The following is a 9,262-nucleotide window of genomic DNA, read 5'->3' on the forward strand; positions in this document are numbered from 1 at the left end:
CATATGATGCAAGAGCTTAAACATGAGCACAACAATTGCCAAGTATCACATTACCCAAGACATTTATAGCAATTACTACATGTATTATTTTCCAATTCCAACCATATAACAATTTAACGAAGGAGAAACTTCGCCATGAATACTATGAGTAGAAACCAAGGACATATTTGTCCATATGCTACAGCGGAGCGTGTATCTCTCCCATGAAGTGAATGCTAGGATCCATTTTATTCAAACAAAACAAAAATAAAAACAAACCGACGCTCCAAGAAAAAGCACATAAGATGTGGCCGAATAAAAATGTAGTTTCAGGGGAGGAACCTGATAATTTGTTGATGAAGAAGGGGATGCCTTGGGCATCCCCAAGCTTAGACGCTTGAGTCTTCTTGATATATGCAGGGGTGAACCACCGGGTGCATCCCCAAGCTTAGAGCTTTCACTCTCCTTGATCATGTTGCATCATACTCCTCTCTTGATCCTTGAAAACTTCCTCCACACCAAACTCGAAACAACTCATTAGAGGGTTAGTGCACAATATAAATTGACATATTCAGAGGTGACACAATCATTCTTAACACTTCTGGACATTGCATAATGCTACTGGACATTAGTGGATCAAAGAAATTCATCCAACATAGCGAAAGAGGCAATGCGAAATAAAAGGCAGAATCTGTCAAAACAGAACAGTTCGTATTGACGAATTTTAAAATGGCACCAGACTTGCTCAAATGAAAATGCTCAAATTGAATGAAAGTTGCGTACATATCTGAGGATCACGCACGTAAATTGGCATAATTTTCTGAGCTCCTGCAGGGCAGTGGGCTCAGATTCGTGACAGCAAAGAAATCTGGAACTGCGCAGTAATCCAAATCTAGTACTTACTTTTCTATCAACGGCTTAACTTGGCACAACTAAACACAAAACTAAGATAAGGAGAGGTTGCTACAGTAGTAAACAACTTCCAAGACACAAAATAAAAACAAAGTACTGTAGGTAAAAACATGGGTTGTCTCCCATAAGCGCTTTTCTTTAACGCCTTTCAGCTAGGCGCGAAAGTGTGTATCAAGTATTATCGAAGGGTGGTACTTCTACAGCGGGGTGTGGGCTTTTCTCAACCAGGCATATTATATTAGATACATAAGTTTCAGCATCTCCCTTTTCATTAGTCTTAGGCGTGCTACTCTCATCAAACAAATTTTCAGGAACAAGCCAAGCATAGTTATTTTCTAGTGCATCATTCATAGCTAGGAGCTTACATGGTATTGGTGCTTTGATCTCCCCTCCATCATCAATATTATTAGTGTATCTTATTCTATCCATATCCATCTTTTCAAGGAGACTAACAAAATTAGTAGGAGAACCAAGCATATTAAATTTAGCAAACACCTTTCTAGCTTCTCTTGCTAGACCACCAAATTCTCTAAGAAGGGTTTCTAATACAAAATCTTTCTTTTCCCCTTCTTCCATATCACCAAGTGTGAAAAACATGTGTTGGATTATAGGATTAAGATTAACAAATTTAGTTTCCAATAAGCGAACTAAATGCGCAGCAGCAATTTCATAAGTAGGCGCAAGATCTACCAAGTGTCTATCTTCAAAATTTTCAACGGTACTAACATGGTTGAAGAATTCTTCTATATTATTTCTCCCAACTATAGACCCACGTCCTACCGGTATGTTCTTTGTGGTAAAATCAAAAGGAAACATGATGAAATAAGTAAAGTAAATGCAAGTAAACTAAATTTTTTTTTGTGTTTTCGATATAGCAAACAAGATAGCAAATAAAGTAAAACTAGCAACTAATTTTTTTGTATTTTGATTTAGTGCAGCAAACAAAGTAGTAAATAAAATAAAGCAAGACAAAAACAAAGTAAAGAGATTGAGAAGTGGAGACTCCCCTTGCAGCGTGTCTTGATCTCCCCGACAACGGCGCCGGAAAATATGCTTGATGGCGTGTATTTCACACGTTCGTTGGGCAACCCCAAGAGGAAGGTATGATGAGCACAGCAGCAAGTTTTCCCTCGAAAAGAAACCAAGGTTTATCGAACCGGGAGGAGCCAAGAAGCACGTTGAAGGTTGATGGCGGCGGGATGTAGTGCGGCGCAACACCGGAGATTCCGGCGCCAACGTGGAACCCGCACAACACAACCAAAGTACTTTGCCCCAACGAAACGAGTGAGGTTGTCAATCTCACCGGCTTGCCGTAACAAAGGATTAACCGTATTGTGTGGAAGATGATTGTTTGCGAGAGAAAACAGTAAAAACAAGTATTGCAGTAGATTGTATTTCAAGTAAAGAGAATTGGACCGGGGTCCACAGTTCACTAGAGGTGTCTCTCCCATAAGACGAACGAGCATGTTGGGTGAACAAATTACGGTTGGGCAATTGACAAATAAAGAGAGCATGACAATGCACATACATATCATGATGAGTATAGTGAGATTTAATTGGGCATTACGACAAAGTACATAGACCGCCATCCAATCTGCATCTATGCCTAAAAAGTCCACCTTCGAGGTTATCATCCGAACCCCCTCCAGGTATTAAGTTGCAAGCAACGGACAATTGCATTAAGTATGGTGCGTAATGTAATCAACAACTACATCCTTAGACATAGCATCAATGTTTTATCCCTAGTGGCAACAGCACAACACAACCTTAGAACTTTCTCGTCACCGTCCCGGGTGTCAATGCGGGCATGAACCCACTATCGAGCATAAGTACTCCCTCTTGGAGTTAAAAGCATCTACTTGGCCGCAGCATCTACTAATAACGGAGAGCATGCAAGATCATAAACAACACATGTATAACTTTGATAATCAACATAACAAGTATTCTCTATTCATCGGATCCCAACAAACGCAACATATAGAATTACATATAGATGATCTTGATCATGATAGGCAGCTCACAAGATCCGACAATGATAGCACAATGGGGAGAAGACAACCATCTAGCTACCGCTATGGACCCATAGTCCGGGGGTAGACTACTCACACATCACACCGGAGGCGACCATGGCGGCGTAGAGTCCTCCGGGAGATGATTCCCCTCTCCGGCAGGGTGCCGGAGGCGATCTCCAGGATCCCCCGAGATGGGATCGGCGGCGACGGCGTCTCGGTAATGTTTTCCGTATCGTGGCTCTCGGTACCGGGGGTTTCGTCACGGAGGCTATTTGTAGGCGGAAGGGCAAGTCAAGAGGCGGCACGGGGGGCCCACACCACGGGGCCGCGCGGCCAAGGGGGGCCGCGCCGCCCTAGGGTTTGGCTCCCCCGTGGCCCCTCTTCGTCTCGTCTTCGGTCTTCCGGAAGCTTCGTGAGAAAATAGGCCTCTCGGGCTTTTATTTCGTCCAATTCCGAGAATATTTCTTTACTAGGATTTCTGAAACCAAAAACAGCGAGAAAACAACAGAATCGGCACTTCGGCATCTTGTTAATAGGTTAGTTCCAGAAAATGCACGAATATGATATAAAGTGTGCATAAAACATGTAGATAACATCAATAATGTGGCATGGAACACAAGAAATTATCGATACGTTGGAGACGTATCACCTACCCATGGACTAACTACTTGGATGATCATCCAAACCTTTTATGCAGGATTGAATTTTTCTTCGCGGAACCTATTGGATTCAGCTGCTGGAGGTACTTTTATGTCTATCACCTTAGGTGCCGCAACAAAGCTTCTTGATGATATGATGATCAACTACTCTGAATGGCACACTGAAAGGGCTCCACAAGGTAAGAAGGTAAATTCTGTTGAAGAAACCTCCTCCTTGAGTGATAAGATTGATGCTATTATGTCTATGCTTGTGAATGGTAGATCTAATGTTGATCCTAATAATGTTCCTTTAGCTTCATTGGTTGCTCAAGAAGAGCATGTTGATGTGAACTTCATTAAAAATAATAATTTCAGCAACAATGCTTATAGGAATAATTTTGGTAACAACTATAGGCCATATCTTTCTAATAATGGTAATGGTTATGGTAATTCTTATGGTAATTCTTACAACAATAATAGGAGTGTACCCCCTGGTCTTGAAGCCATGCTTAAAGAATTTATTAGTACACAAACTCGCTTTTAACAAATCTGTTGAAGAAAAGCTTGGTAAAATTGATGTTCTTGCTTCTAAGGTTGATAGTCTTGCCGCTGATGTTGATCTTTTAAAATTAAAAGCTATGCCTAAAGAAGATGAAGATATTAAGTCATTTGCTACAGAAAATGCCATACAAGTTTGAATTAATGAGAATATTAGATTGATGGCTGAATTGCATGCTAGGTGGGAAAGAGAAGAAAAACTAGCTAAAGAGAATAATGTAGCTAAAGTTTGGACTATTACCACCACTAGTAATGATGATGCTTCACATGTTGTTAAACCTCCTACTATCAATGGTAAAGTAATTGGTGTTGGCAATGTTTCTACTCCTAGTGCAAAGCGTGCAAAATTGCCTGAAACTGCTGAAACTGCTAAAGCTGCTAAAACTGCTGAAACTGTTTGTGATAAAACTGCTGAAATTTTTCAAAATATTGGGGACAATGATCCCATTGCTGTAGATCATAATGGTTTAGATTTTGATGATTGTCATATCTCTGAAGTTATTAAGTTCTTACAAAAACTTGCTAGAAGTCCTAATGCTAGTGCTATAAATTTGGCCTTTACAAAACATATTACAAATGCTCTCATAAAAGCTAGAGAAGAGAAATTAAAACTTGAAACTTCTATTTCTAGGAAGTTAGAAGATGGTTGGGAGCCCATCATTAATATGAAGGTCAATGATTTTGATTGTAATGCTATATGTGATCTTGGTGCAAGTATTTCTGTTATGCCTAAGAAAATCTATGATATGCTTGACTTGCCACCATTGAAAAATTGTTATTTGGATGTTAATCTTGCTGATAATTCTATAAAAAAACCTTTGGGAGGATTGATAATGTTCACATTACGGTTAACAATAACCTTGTCCCCGTTGATTTTGTTGTCTTGGAAGACCTTTTCTTCGAACTGTTGGTGCTATCATTGATATGAAAGAAGGGAATATTAAGTATCAATTTCCTCTCAAGAAAGGTATGAAACACTTCCCTAGAAAGAGAATGAAGTTACCTTATGATTCTATTATTAGAACAAATTACGATGTTGATGCTTCATCTCTTGATGTCACTTGATTCACACTTTCTGCGCCTAGCTGAAAGTCAATAAAGAAAAGCGCTTATGGGAGACAACCCATTATTTTACTTCTGCACTTTTGTTTTATATTTGAGTCTTGGAAGTTGTTACTACTGTAGAAACCTCTCCTTATCTTTATTTTATTGCATTGTTGTGCCAAGCAAAGTCTTTGATACTAAGGTTGATACTAGAATTGGATTACTGCGCAGAAACAGATTTCTTGCTGTCACGAAATTGAGTAGCCCCGTCTGTAGGTAACTCAGAAAAATCTGCCAATTTACGTGCGTGATCCTCAGATATGTACGCAACTTTCATTCAATTTGAGATTTTTCATATGAGCAAGTTAAGTGCCCCTGAAAAATTCGTCTTTACGGACTGTTCTGTTTTGACAGATTCTGCCTTTTATTTCGCATTGCCTGTTTTGCTATGTTGGATGGATTTCTTTGTTCCATTAACTTTCAGTAGCTTTGTGCAATGTCCAGAAGTGTTAAGAATGATTATGTCACCTCTGAATATGTGAATTTTTAATTATGCACTAACCCTCTAATGAGTTTGTTTTGAGTTTGGTGTGGAGGAAGTTTTCAAGGATCAAGAGAGGAGGATGATACAATATGATCAAGAAGAGTGAAAACTCTAAGCTTGGGGATGCCCCCGTGGTTCATCCCTGCATATTTCAAGAAGACTCAAGCATCTAAGCTTGGGGATGCCCAAGGCATCCCCTTCTTCATCGACAAATTATCAGGTCACCTCTAGTGAAACTATATTTTTATTCCGTCACATCTTATGTGCTTTACTTGGAGCGTCTGTATGTTTTTGTTTTTGTTTGTGTTTGAATAAAATCGAATCCTAGCATTCTTTGTGTGGGAGAAAGACAAGCTCCGCTGTTTCATATGAACACTGGTGTTCTTAGCTTTACTTTTAATGTTCATGGCGAAGGTTGAAACTGCTTCGTTCATTGTTATATGGTTGGAAACAGAAAATGCTTCATGTGGTAATTGGTATAATGTCTTGAATAATTTGATACTTGGCAATTGTTGTGCTCAAATAGATCATGTTTAAGCTCTTGCATCATGTACTTTGCACCTATTAATGAAGAACTACCATAGAGCTTGTTGAAATTTGGTTTGCATGATTGGTCTCTCTAAAGTCTAGATATTTTCTGGTGAGGTGTTTGAACAACAAGGAAGACAGTGTAGAGTCTTATAATGCTTGCAATATGTTCTTATGTAAGTTTTGCTGTACCGGTTCATACTTGTGTTTGCTTCAAACAACCTTGCTAGCCAAAGCCTTGTATTGAGAGGGAATACTTCTCGTGCATCCAAAACCTTGAGCCAAAAACTATGTCATTTGTGTCCACCATACCTACCTACTACGTGGTATTTCTCTGCCATTCCAAAGTAAATTACTTGAGTGCTACCTTTAAAAAAAATCCATTCTTTGTCTTTGCAATATATAGCTCATGGGAAAATAGCCTTAAAAAGTATTGTGGTAAAGAATATGTTACTTATGTATCTTATTTCTTATAAGTTGCTTGTTGAGCGGTAACCATATTTCTGGGGACGCCATCAACTATTTCACCTTTGTTGAATATCATGTGAGTTGCTATGCATGTTCGTCTTGTCTGAAGTAAGGGTGATTTATCATGATCAAATGGTTTGAGTATGCGTATTGTTAGAGAAGAACATTGGGTCGCTAACTAAAGCCATGAATCATGGTGGAAGTTTCAGTTTGGACATTAATCCTCAATCTCTTATGAGAATATTATCTGTTGTTGAATGCTTATGCATTAAAGAGGAGTCCATTATCTGTTTTGTATGTTGTCCCGGTATGGATGTCCTTAGTTGAGATCTATCAAAAACGAGAAATCAAATGTGATCTATCTCCTTGGACTTTTGTACAGGCGACATAGAGGTACCCATTTGTGACACTTGGTTGAAACATATGTTATACAATGATAATCCATGAAAATCCAAGCTAATTAGGACAAGATGCGAGCACTATTGGTATTCTATGCATGAGGCTTGCAACTTATAGGATGTCTTATGCATAACACATATGAATTATTACTACCGTTGACAAAATTGTTTCTATGTTTTCAAAATGAAAAGCTCTAGCACAAAAACAGTAATCCATGCTTCCCTCTGCGAAGGGCCCTTTCTTTTACTTTATGTTGAGTCAGTTTACCTACTTCTTTCTATCTTAGGAGCAAACACTTGTGTCAACTGTGTGCATTGATTCCTACATATTTGCTTATTTGCATTCATCATATTACTTTGTGTTGACAATTATCCATGAGACATATCCATGAGATATACATGTTGAAGTTGAAAGCAACCGCTGAAACTTATATCTTCCTTTGTGCTGCTTCAAAACCTTCTACTAAGAATCTATTGCTTTATGAGTTAACTTCTATGCAAGTCTTATTGATGCTTGTCTTGAAAGTACTATTCATGAAAAGTCTTTGCTATATGATTCAGTTGTTTAATCATTGTCTTTACCATTGCTTCGAATCACTTCATTCATCTCATATGCTTTACAATAGTATTGATCAAGATTATGATAGCATGTCACTTCAGAAATTATCCTTGTTATCGTTTACCTACTCGAGGGCGAGTAGGAACTAAGCTTGGGGATGCTTGATACGTCTCAAACGTACCTATAATTTCTTATGTTCCACGCTACTTTTATGACAATACTCACATGTTTTATACACACTTTACATCATTATTATGCATTTTCCGGCACTAACCTATTAACGAGATGCCGAAGCGCCAGTTCCTGTTTTGTGTTGTTTTTGGTTTCAGAAATCCTACAAAGGAAATATTCTCGGAATTGGACGAAATCAACGCCCAAGTTCTTATTTTTCCACGGAGCTTCCAGAAGACCGAAGAGCGTACGAAGTGGGGCCACGAGGTGGCCAAACCACAGGGCGGCGCGGCCAAGGAGGGGCCCGCGAAGGCCTGTTGTGTGGGCCCCTCGTGCCTCCTCCGACTCTGCCCTTCCGCCTACTTAAACTCTCCATCGCGAAAACCCTATTACCGAGAGCCACGATACGGAAAAAGTTACAGAGACGCCGCCACCGCCAATCCCACACTAGTAGGAAAACCCTTATAGGCAAAGCTTAGTTCTGTGGCGCACCGTTTTGAATAAGCCACAAAAACTTATTTTGTGGCGCACCATGCTAGGTGCGCCGCAGAAATAGCTTAATTTTGTGGCGCACTGCTGAACGTTGCGCCACAGAAATTGTATGGGGCCCACATCCTGCCACCACCAATTATTAGTGTAGGTATTTACGTGGCGCACATGGCGTGCTCGCGCCACGAAATAACTCTTTACGTGGCGCACGTGCTTCGGTGCGCCACGTAAGTAGTTGATTCCGTGGCGCACTTGCTCGGGTGCGCCACGGAACTAAGGTAACTTATATCATCTCGCCCGTGCCCTCCCCCGCCTGTTCACCTCTCCCCTCCCCTCTCCCTCCCCTCTCCCCTCTCCCCTCTCCTCCGATCCGCCGCGCGCCGCCATGGTCGTCGCCATCGCCGTCGCAGCCGCCTTCCTCCGCGAGGGCCGCATGCCGCCACGGTCCTCCCATCCCCGCCACCGCGCGCACAAGCTGCCGCTACGGCGAGGAGGGGCCGCCGTGAGGAGGGGCCGCCATCGCGTGAAGGTGGAGGAGCCGCCGTGTCCTCCTCCTCCTCCACCGCTGCCGTCGTCGTCAACCTCCTCCTCCACCCCTGTCGTCGGTGAACTCTCTCCCTCCCCTCCCCTCCCTCTTCCTCTCCCGCGCGAGCACAAAGTGCTCGACGAAATGCTTGTGTGCTGCTCTGGTTGTGCTGTTGTTGTTGTTGTTGCTGTGCTAGCTGTTGTTGCTGTTGATGTGCTACTGGATGCAATCTATCTATCTATCCTAGCTTGATGTCATTGTTGCTGCAGCTAGATGCATGCTCTGGTTGTGCTGCTGTTGCTGTTGATGTACTGGCTGTTGTTGCTGTTGATCTATCTATCCTAGCTTGTTGTCATTGTTGCTGCAGCTAGATGCATGCTCTTGCAGCTTCTCACCATTCCTGGTGAACTATACTGTTGCTATTGCTTATGTGTCC

This window comes from Lolium rigidum, chromosome 1 (genome assembly GCF_022539505.1).
Source record: "Lolium rigidum isolate FL_2022 chromosome 1, APGP_CSIRO_Lrig_0.1, whole genome shotgun sequence".
Classification (NCBI taxonomy): Eukaryota; Viridiplantae; Streptophyta; class Magnoliopsida; order Poales; family Poaceae; genus Lolium; species Lolium rigidum.